At 39.7% G+C, this 11,908-nt stretch overlaps 1 protein-coding gene across 3 annotated transcripts in view; it reads right to left on the minus strand.

Annotated features, from left to right (window-relative positions):
• LOC126985115 (orexin/Hypocretin receptor type 1-like) overlaps positions 1–11,908 on the minus strand; it is a 200,619-nt gene that overhangs the window by 162,541 nt on the left and 26,170 nt on the right. The window lies entirely within an intron of this gene.

An 11,908-nucleotide genomic window follows, 5' to 3' on the forward strand; every position in this document is an offset into this window, starting at 1 on the left:
AGCGAACATTTATTCATGTATTCCTTTCGGTGGCAGGGGCTGCGAGGCGGCGCCCTAAGGGACTGGCAAACTTACCCAGCAACATCGACATCTCCATGCATAATACAGACATTTGTCTTTTGGCCTAATGGAAAATAATCAGGAAAAAGTGACGCACATTAAATTCCCTATTTTTTAATGAGTTCTCCATAAAAAAAATATTCCATTTATCCGTGTATTTAGTCATTTAGTGCCGTAATTACAGTCTACTCATTAGTGTTTTCATGTTCAAGAAGCAACATCTTGGCATAATGAACAGGCCTGGGTGCTGCACTTAACATGTAAAGTCTTGCATTTAGCGTGTTTGGATTTGTCGAATTCGGAGTAGGCGACTCCAATCAATTGCAATTCGAATTTTTATATGGCGACATTCTCCGGTTTAGCGTTTTATCATTCCACCAGCAAAAAAAAAACTAACTTTTTGTTTTACGTCTTAGCCTATAGCGCCGGTAGGCTTTCTTAAGGGGCCAGGTGGTCGGCCCGAGCCCGTCTTGGCTCAGGCAAGTGTTTATAGTAGCGCCATCTATTCTTGGCTCAGGCTGCCCCCCGGAGCCCATTCTTGATTTCCCTCGAACAGCTCCTTTAGAGTCCGGTTGTCTTCAGGACAGCATGTGGGTAGTTAGGCCACTCGGTGGTGACTTGAAAAATCCCAGATAGTAGCGGCGGATTCGAACCCGCGTCATCCAGAACGCGGCGGAACGCGGGACTAGCACGGTAACCACTCAGCCACACACTCACTCCAGCAGCCTTACTTTTGCATTTGACGAATGTCTTTTTCCTATGAAATGCTCACTAGCTGTTATCGATGTATTTCCCCCTCCAAAAATATATCAGTCTGTCATATATTACATTCCCAGTTCTCAGCTAGGCCGCCATGCTGTTGTCGTGCCAGTTAACGAAGCGTTTCAAACAGCCATGATCGAGCCTTCCCGCATATTGCGCGCCACCTCTTGCTCCTGCTGATATAGCTCACTGTTGTCTACTGGGTGTGATCTGACGTCAAAGGCCGCTATACGAGTGCTGGGCGGGGATGATGACAAAGGTATACCCCAGAGTGGAAAGTAAAGGGAACCAAAAAGCGAATATCATGTGGGAAAAAATTAACAACCAAATATACGATGCAGAATAAGGCCACAAAAATGAAGTTTAAAGCAATCAAATAAGCAACAAAAGGTTGACTCGCTAGGGACACTGGCACTAATTGACGTTTTATGTATTGTTTTGATTATTCATGCACATATGGCGAGCTTTCTCAGCCACCAATTAGTTGCCAAATGCGAGACTTTACCGTAGGGCCATAACAGAAATATATAAGCATATTAAAACAGCGATTTCACACCACCCGGTTTCTCGCCGTGGCCGTGAGCGGTTCGGCGCCATGAACTTCAGTCGACTGAATATTCATATGAAGCCTCTCACACGGCACGTTCACAGCGAATCTGACGTCCAGGCTCCGGATGCACTCACGGCGATCCACTAGTCGCACGGTTGCCACCCACCAGTTATCCCACGCTGCTCCAATGATTTACTTGCCATCAGCATGTAGAATGATGACTTTGTAGACATTGGACAACTTTTATCTCTCGTTGAAGAGAGACCAATACTTTGAGACAAGACGCTAGAAGACAACAAGAGTCGAAATCTGACTACATCAGCATTGAGGGAAGTGTCTTTGGACAGACGAAGGTGGTTAAAGAATTTTGAATCATCTTTTCTCATGCTCCTTGTGTATCTCTTTGTTCTCATGAGAAGTGGCATCCAGTGTATTCTGCATTGCTGCCTCTTCCTCTTCCTTAAATGCAAGTGGTACATGACTTTCAGACGGTATACCTACAATGCATCTTCCGATGCAGGGAACACTCATGAACTTGTGTCAAGCCAAGGTCCAGCGCCGGCACCGCGCATTGGCTGTACACGGCGATACACTTTATTTTTTATTTTTTTAGATGGTGCCTGTAGCGCTGTTTGGCTCTCTTGAAGGGCCTCTTGGACGGCCCCAGCCTGTTAGTGGAGCAAGCGAATTTTATTAATAATGGCTGCCGTGATATATGACTCTTCCTTGGCCCATGCTGCACCCCGGTGCTTCACTTGAACGAAGTTGCTGAAGTTAGGGTTGATTGGAGATTTGGGCAGAATGTGAATGATCTTCCGCCGCTCGGCGGCGAACCTAGGTTCACGGGCTCACCACACTCGCACGCTGACCACTCGGCCACCGCCTATAGAATGGATAAATGCAAAATCAAAGCAATCCTGAAGAGATCTTAATAACTTGGTAAGAACGTTGCTTCCTGTGACTTACTATCCATATCAGACCCTATGACATACCGTTTTTCGCAAATTTCTTTCAAACGAAGACTCGGATCAGCATGGGACTTTGGCACAGATTGTTTCACACACTCCGCTAATTTTTGACGCTATTGTGCAATGCCAGATGCGGTTAATTATGGCGTTTACTCCTGACTGTGATGGCAAAACCTGCGTGAGCCACTTACACATTCGAACAGGTGAGGCGTGACGTATATGTGACGTGTATCCACCACCTACCTCCACCCCTGGCTTCCCCTACTCCCATCCCTTCCTCCTTCTCCCCACTTCCCCACCCCCTTCCCCCTTCCCCCCTCCCTCTCTCTCTCTCTCTCTCTCTCTCTCTCTCTCTCTCTCTCTCTCTCTCTCTCTCTCTCTCTCTCTCTCTCTCTCTCTCTCTCTCTCTCTCTCTCTCTCTCTCTCTCTCTCTCGGTATACATGCGATGTGAAGCGCTGCACACATATAACTTGTCTAAAATGGCGGATAACTCGAAAGTATAGGCTAAGTATGATATGATAGGGTGTTTTATGCACACGACCTTGATTCCTGCTCCAGCGTAACTGAATGTTGCTTAAGTGCTGTGTGAGGTTTGTTTGGCAGTTGTACACCCATTGAAAGTTGTACGAGTATCAAATGTTAGGAAAAGACTGCCATACTCTGTGTTCATGTAGATATGTTAAAAAGTCATAGCAAACAAAAATAGATAGCGAGCATATGATGGGTGGATTAATAATGTAAATAACTGACCACATAGGCCGTTACTTCAACATTCATCACCATCGACAAACAGGTCATCCTCGTCATCACTGTTGATGCTGATGCAGACGGGATGTAATTTCTATTTATCTGCCATTAATTCAAGTCGTAGTACGTGTGCATAGATTCATATCTCGTGTACAGCACAAGTGTTTGAGAGAGAGAGAGAGAGAGAGAGAGAGAGAGAGAGAGAGAGAGAGAGAGAGAGAGAGAGAGAGAGAGAGAGAGAGAGAGAGAGAGAGAGAGAGAGAGAGAGAGAGAGAGAGAGAGAGAGAGAGAGAGAGAGAGAGAGAGAGAGAGAGAGAGAGAGAGAGAGAGAGAGAGAGAGAGAGAGAGAGAGAGAGAGAGAGAGAGAGAGAGAGAGAGAGAGAGAGAGAGAGAGAGAGAGAGAGAGAGAGAGAGAGAGAGAGGGGGGAGATGGGAGGTATGGGGGAGAAAGAGGGCGGTGGGAGAGAGTGCGGGGGAGAAGGAGGGGGGAGATAAAGGGAGGGATGGGAGTAGGGGAGGCCAGGGGTGGAGGTAGGTGGTGGATACACGTCACAAATGCGTCACGCCTCACCTGTTCGAATGTGTAAGTGGCTCACGCAGGTTTTGCCATCACAGTCAAGAGTAAACGCCATAATTAACCGCATCTGGCATTGCACAAGAGCGTCAAAAGTTAGCGGAGTGTGTGAAACAATCTGTGCCAAAGTCCCATGCTGATCCGAGTCTTCGTTTGAAAGATATTTGCGAAAAACGGTTATGTCATAGGGTCTGATACGGATAGTAATTATCTAATGAATTGCACAACAGTAGTAAACCCAAACTGACAGTTATACAGACACATAGATTAAATAAAATACATTATATAAATATACAGTCTTTGTGGGCGTGATATGGCGTTTGTAACCACTAAAACTCAATCCAGTATATGCGACTATTACTGGGTTTCCCAGTTATCAATTGGATTAATAACATTTGTTTTAAACATATTTTTTGCCAAAGGACGAAGCTGACACAGTAGATACACATCACTGAACCTTCATTGTGTATTAGCACAATTATTATTATTATTATTATTATTATTATTATTATTATTATTATTATTATTATTATTATAAACATTAATGTTATTACTGTTATTATTATTATTATTATTATTATTATTATTATTATTATTATTATTATTATAATCAATTTTATTATTATTATTATTATTTTTATAATTATATAATCAATATTATTATTATTATTATTATTATTATTATTATTATTATTATTATTATTATTATTATTATTATTATTTTTATAATTATTATTATTATTATTATTATTATTATTTTATAATCATTATTATTATTATTATTATTATTATTATTATTATTATTATTATTATTATTATTTCATATTATTAGTGTGCTCTTTATTAGGTACAGTTTGGGGCAAACGCTATAGCTGCGCATGGCTGCACTGCTCGAGCAGGTGTCCGTCGCTTTATCCTTGTAGTACATTGTGACATCCGGGTTGCCACAGTTTACCTTCCCCAGGTTTCCCCAGGTACCCATTTATCGACCAGCCCGAGAGGGAGGATGAACACCTGGGTGAGCTGCACGCCGACTGCCCGGGCCGGGATTTGAATAATTATTATTGATATCGTTATCATCATCATCATCATCATCATTATAATCATAATTATAATTGTTATTGTTATTATTATTATTATTATTTATTCTTCTTCTTCTTATTATTATTACAATTGTTGGCCACAGAACGACTGGTTGATTTTACCCCTACCCGGACTTGAACCACAGGCGTGGCACACGCTGCCACCTCCGCTATGGTTCGAGTCCTGGTTGGGGTTGCAATTATTACTTTTATAATTACCATTATTATTATTATTATTATTATTATTATTATTATTATTATTATTATTATTATTATTATTATTACTATAAGTATTATTAATATAAATATCATCAGATATCATTATTATTAGGTATTATTGCAATTACTATTGATATTATTATTATTATTGTTATTATTATTACTACTACTATTGTTATTATTAAAATTTTATATTACTACTGTTTTCATTAATAATTTCATTATTATTATTATTATTATTATTATTATTATTATTATTATTATTATTAATACCATTAATGTCATTATTATTATAATCATTATTATTATTATTATTATTATTATTATTATTATTATCATTATTATTATTATTATTATTATTGTCATTAATACTATTATCATTACACTAATTCTTCATAATACTAATCTCAATATTGTTGCAAGTTGTCAGAGGGGAGCAATATGAGACGAAATGAGATTTTAACGACCCTAGATTTAATTAATAAAGTTGAAAAATAATTACTTAGAGATTATTGCTGCGTTTAAATGAGATCGTCTTCGTGGATGTACAAATGAAAGTGAAAGAAGACATTCCAATGCATGAAGCGTGAGACGGGACGAAAGTGTGCAGGTGTGTGGAGTTTACCATGGTCTCATCCCACTCGAGACTCACATTTCCAGCCAGTACGCTTCCCTAATCAGCTCGGAAACTCTGGTGATGGATCTTTCGCAACGGCTGGAACCCCGCACGTACATTCCCCCAGGAGGCGGGACGCAACCCCCAACTGAAATCCGGTAACCATTCAGTGCGGGGTGGACACGGGGCATGGATTAAGGACTGCCCATTCGTCATCCGTAACCTTTCGGATGTGAGGCGAGCATGCTAACCTTTGCACAACTGAGCTCCATGTGTGTGTGTGTGTGTGTGTGTGTGTGTGTGTGTGTGTGTGTGTGTGTGTGTGTGTGTGTGTGTGTGTGTGTGTGTGTGTGTGTGTGTGTGTGTGTGTGTGTGTGTGTGTGTGTGTGTGTGCTCCACTCACGCCATGGCTGGCGCCGATTTGGCTCCAAAACCTTAAATACTCACTGTACGCCGACGACTGTGCGATATGGCACTCCTCGCCATACGCACAGTTCTCGGCTGGGCGGATGCAAGTTGCTCTTGACTCCGTCCAGTACTGGGCCTCGCGGTGGGGTTTTAAGTTTTCAGTTCATAAATGTGTTGGTGTTGTTTTTACTTTACGTAAAGTACCTGATTTGCCTTAACTTTAAATAACCAGCCGATACAGTTCAAAAATTCAGTTAAATTCCTAGGTCTGCACTTTGATAGCAGACTCAGTTGGAAAATTCAGGTAAATAACTTACTTGTTCGTTGTAGTAAGAAAATAAATATCCTAAAATACTTATGCGGCACCTCTTGGGGAGCAGACAGAAAATCTTTATTAATGGTGTACTAATCCCTGATTCGAACTCACATCGACTATGGCTCGCAGGTGTATGGTTCGGCATCCGACGCCACGTTGAGTCGGTTGGATGTGTTTCAGAATGAATGTTTGCGTTAAGTGCCTTGGAGCCCTAAGATGTACACACACAGCCCGGCTTGAGGTGGAGGCAAATGTTCCTCCCCTCCGTATCCGTCGAGAGCACTTGGTGCTCTCGTACGGGATTAAAACACTCCGGAAAACCAGCATTGGCAACGTGGCCTGCGCCCCACCGGTGCAATATTAGCACGGGCTCAGAGCACCGCGCAGGCCACTTGTCGTGCGCCTCCACTCGCTGTGCCAGGAGCTAGGTGTGGATTTGAGTGATTGCGACAAACTGGTGACGCTAAATATAGCGCCATGGGAAACACCGAACATACACATAAATTGTGACATGCTACCACGACCTAAACCCATGACGCCGGAGGCAGAGGTCCACCAGCACTTCCGTGCCCTGCTCGCCAGTCACCAGAACTCCCACCACGTGTACACTGACGGCTCCAAGACGGATGAATGTCTTCTTTCACTTTCATTTGTACATCCACGAAGACGATCTCATTTAAACGCAGCAATAATCTCTAAGTAATTATTTTTCAACTTTATTAATTAAGTCTAGGGTCGTTAAAATCTCATTTCGTCTCATATTGCTCCCCTCTGACAACTTGCAACAATATTGAGATTAGTATTAAGAAGAATTAGTGTAATGATAATAGTATTAATGACAATAATAATAATAATAATAATAATAATAATAATAATAATAATAATAATAATAATAATGATAATATGATAATTATGATAATGATAAAAAAAAAATAATAATAATGATAATAATAATGTTACCCAGCACCGGAATCGGACATATGTGTTGGCGCCGCTGTCTGCCTCACCACCCGAAGTCAGAGAGCAGCGCCATCGCATTGGTTCGATTCCGGTGCTGAGTAACATTCAACCTGCTTGTTCATGATTAATAATAATAGTAATAATAATAATAATAATAATAATAATAATAATAATAATAATAATAATAATAATAATAATAATAATAATAATAATAATAATGATTATAATAATAATGACATTAATGGTAATAATAATAATAATAATAATAATAATAATAATAATAATAATGAAATTATTAATGAAAACAGTAGTAATGTAAAATTTTAATAATAATAATAATAGTAGTAATAATAATAACAATAATAATAATATCAAAAGTAATTGGAATAATACCTAATAATAATGATATCTGATAATATTTATATTAATAATACTTATAGTAATAATAATGATAATAATAATAATAATAATAATAATAATAATAATAATAATAATAATAATAATAATAATAATAATAATAATAACAATAATAATAGTAGTAGTAGTAGTGGTAATAGTAATAGTAATAGTAATAGTAATAATAATAATAATAATAATAATAATAATAATAATAATAATAATAATAATAATAATAATAATAATAATAATGATAATAATTGCAACCCCAACCAGGACTCGAACCATAGCAGAGGTGGCAGCGTGTGCCACGCCTGTGGTTCAAGTCCGGGCAGGGGCAAAATCAACCAGTCGTTCTGTGGCCAACAATTATTGTAATAATAATGATAATAATAAATAATAATAATAATAATAATAATAATAATAATAATAATAATAATAATAATAATAATAATAATAATAATAATAATAATAACAATAACAATTATAATTATGATTATAATGATGATGATGATAACGATATCAATAATAACTATTCAAATCCCGGCCCGGGCAGTCGGCGTGCAGCTCACCCAGGTGTTCATCCTCCCTCTCGGGCTGGTCGATAAATGGGTACCTGGGGAAACCTGGGGAAGGTAAACTGTGGCAACCCGGATGTCACAATGTACTACAAGGATAAAGCGACGGACACCTGCTCGAGCAGTGCAGCCATGCGCAGCTATAGCGTTTGCCCCAAACTGTACCTAATAAAGAGCACACTAATAATATGAAATAATAATAATAATAATAATAATAATAATAATAATAATAATAATAATAATAATAATAATAACAGTAGTAACATTGATTATAAAAATAATAATAATAATAATAATAATAATAATAATAATAATAATAATAATAATAATAATAATAATAATAATAATTGTGCTAATGCACAATGAAGGTTCAGTGATGTGTATCAACTGTGTCAGCTTCGTCCTTTGGCAAAAAATATGTTTAAAACAAATGTTATTAATCCAATTGATAACTGGGAAACCCAGTAATACTCGCATATACTGGATTGAGTTTTAGTGGTTACAAACGCCATATCACGCCCACAAAGACTGTATATTTATATAATGTATTTTATTTAATCTATGTGTCAGTTTGGGTTTACTACTGTTGTGCAATTCATTAGATAATTACTATCCATATCAGACCCGGTGACAAACCGTTTTTCGCAAATTTCTTTCAAACGAAGACTCGGATCAGCATGGGACTTTGGCACAGATTGTTTCACACACTCCGCTAATTTTTGACGCTCTTGTGCAATGCCTGATGCGGTTAATTATGGCGTTTACTCTTGACTGTGATGGCAAAACCTGCGTGAGCCACTTACACATTCGAACAGGTGAGGCGTGACGTATATGTGACGTGTATCCACCACCTACCTCCACCCCTGGCTTCCCCTACTCCCATCTCCCCTCCCTCTCCCCCTACCCTCCTCTCTTCTCTCTCTCTCTCTCTCTCTCTCTCTCTCTCTCTCTCTCTCTCTCTCTCTCTCTCTCTCTCTCTCAAACCAGCTGGCCTGGCCAAACCAGCCAGACAAGCGATTTATCCTGTTCATTGCTTCAACAGGTTTGCCATTCTGGAGGAGGAGGACGAACAGGAGAACACCTTCCTGGTGGGTGACTCCATGATTCGCCAGCAGGTCGTTGAGTTCTGCGGCAGAGTTCCTCGTCGAAGACGGAACTATTGCTATCCTGGTGCTGGGATCGACGATATAACTGCTGCTCTTGAAGATATCTCCCCCCAGGCTACTAATGATTCACTGTTTGTTATTCACACAGGTACGAACGACGTCACCACGACCCGGTCTGAGGAACTCCTGGAGAAGTACCGTAGGCTCATCCAGCAGTATAAGTCTAAATCCCCTAACATTTTGATTTCAGGAGTTCTACCACGGACTTAGGCGGAGAGCGACTTTTTCAGTAAGGCCTTCAGCCTAAACAACCGCTTACAGACTCTTTGTAGGGAGCTTGACGTGGAGTTCTTCAACGCATGGGACAATTTCTATGGACAAAGTGAGCTCTTCCACAGGGACGGATTGCACCTGTCTCCCATCGGGGCAGCCAGATTCGGAAGGCTCCTCAACGACGCAGTACGTGACACCCGATCAAAAAACGACCTTCAGCCACGTCCCTCCACCCCGCCCGTGTAAATAGACGTCATGCATCGCAACAAACCCGTAACCGTGATCCAGCAAGTACCACCACCTCTATTACAAAGCCTCTAGATAACTTAAAAATCCTTAGTTTCAATGCGCGTAGCCTAAGAAACAAATTTGATGAACTGAGATGTAATGCTCTAACAGAAAATTTTGACATAACTGCTATAACCGAAACATTTATCGACAACACAAATATTGATTTAAGTTCCGATTACAGCATAGATGGCTACAGACTCTTCAACAAAGATCGTGTAAACCGTAGAGGCGGTGGCGTCGCCCTTTATGTCTAAAGCTATTTGCAACCCACTGACAAAACACCCGGAAACAGTAACGTTGAACATTTGTGCGTGCGAATAAACATTGCAAAAGTCAATTTAAATATATCTGTCACCTACAGACCTCCCGGGCAATCACTCGATGACGACCTTGAAATGTACAGCGTCTTAAGGCAGTCACTTAATAACAACGACTCACTGATATTAGGAGACTTTAACCTCCCCTATATCGACTGGGCGACACTGTCAGGTACAGAAGGCGAGTCACATAGAATGATCGAATTTCTAGAAGAAGATTATCTGAGCCAAATGGTTTCTGAGCCAACTCGACAAAATAATATACTCGACCTTGTTATAACGACCCAAGATAACCTAGTCAGTAATGTCACGGTAGGAGAACACCTCGGTTCTTGCGATCATAAATTAGTGCGCGTCGACATTAGAGCTCAGTCATCAGTGACTGAAAATAAAGTAAAGGTGCCCAATTTCAAAAGAGCTAACTTCGTAGCAATCCGACAAAAACTAACAGAAATACAACTATCAGATGACGGCAACGTAGAGGAAGCCTGGCTAAGCTTTAAAAATCACTTACTCACTCAGCAGAACACATTCGTCCCCTTGTGCGAGAAGCGAATTAACACTAATAAAAGCCCACCGTGGTTTAATAGCGAAATTAAACAATCAGTCAATGAGAGAAAATTGTTTTACAGGTTAAAGAAAGAACAAAGCACGCCCGAAAACATTAGACTTTATAATGATGCCAGGCGACGAGTAAAAAGACTAGTAGGTCAGGCAAAGCGCAGATATGAAGAAAATATTGCAGCCAATTGTAAAAATAATCCGAAATCTTTCTTCAGTTACATAAACAACAGAAAGGCGATCAAAAGTGGTATTGGACCTTTAACAAACAGTGACGGTGCACTAGTGACTGACAGCCAATACATTGCAAACCTCTTAAACAATTACTTTTCCTCGGTGTTTAATACTAACAGTCTTCCTCTCGCTATCACCAACACCAGTACTATTGTAAATCTCGAGCATGCATTGCCTAATTTTGAAATAACAACCGATGAAGTCCTTAAAGCTCTCCATTCACTTAAAACAAATAAAAGTCCCGGACCCGACAAAGTATATCCAATACTGCTTAAAGAAACAAAGAGCGAAATACTCTCCTCCCTCACTACCGTATTCAATATGTCCTTGCGACAAGGCATCGTCCCTTCGGATTGGAAAAAGATTAACGTGACACCGATTTTTAAGAAAGGAGACAAAAAAATACCAGGTAACTACCGACCCATTAGTCTAACTTCAATTGTAGGTAAGCTACTTGAGAGCATAATCAGTGACAAAATTGTGAGTTACCTCGAAAGCCACTCATTAATTGGGGATTCACAACATGGCTTCCGTAACAAATGATCCTGCCTGTCAAACCTACTGACCTTTTATAACGATCTCTTCTCAATTTATGACGTAACCAAATCAGTGGACGTAGTCTATCTTGATTTCCAGAAAGCGTTTGATACAGTACCACATCATAAATTACTTTATAAATTAAAGCAAATAGGCATTGACGGTCAAGTAAACCAATGGATCGCGAATTGGTTGAGCAACAGACAACAAAGAGTTGTGATTGACGGATTTAACTCAGAGTGGGCGCCGGTCACTAGTGGCGTCCCTCAGGGCTCGGTTCTTGGCCCAGTGCTCTTCATTATTTACAATAACGACGTGGATGTTGGACTCAATAATCGCATTAGTAAATTTG

The sequence above is a fragment of the Eriocheir sinensis genome, chromosome 58 (genome assembly GCF_024679095.1).
Source record: "Eriocheir sinensis breed Jianghai 21 chromosome 58, ASM2467909v1, whole genome shotgun sequence".
Taxonomy (NCBI): Eukaryota; Metazoa; Arthropoda; class Malacostraca; order Decapoda; family Varunidae; genus Eriocheir; species Eriocheir sinensis.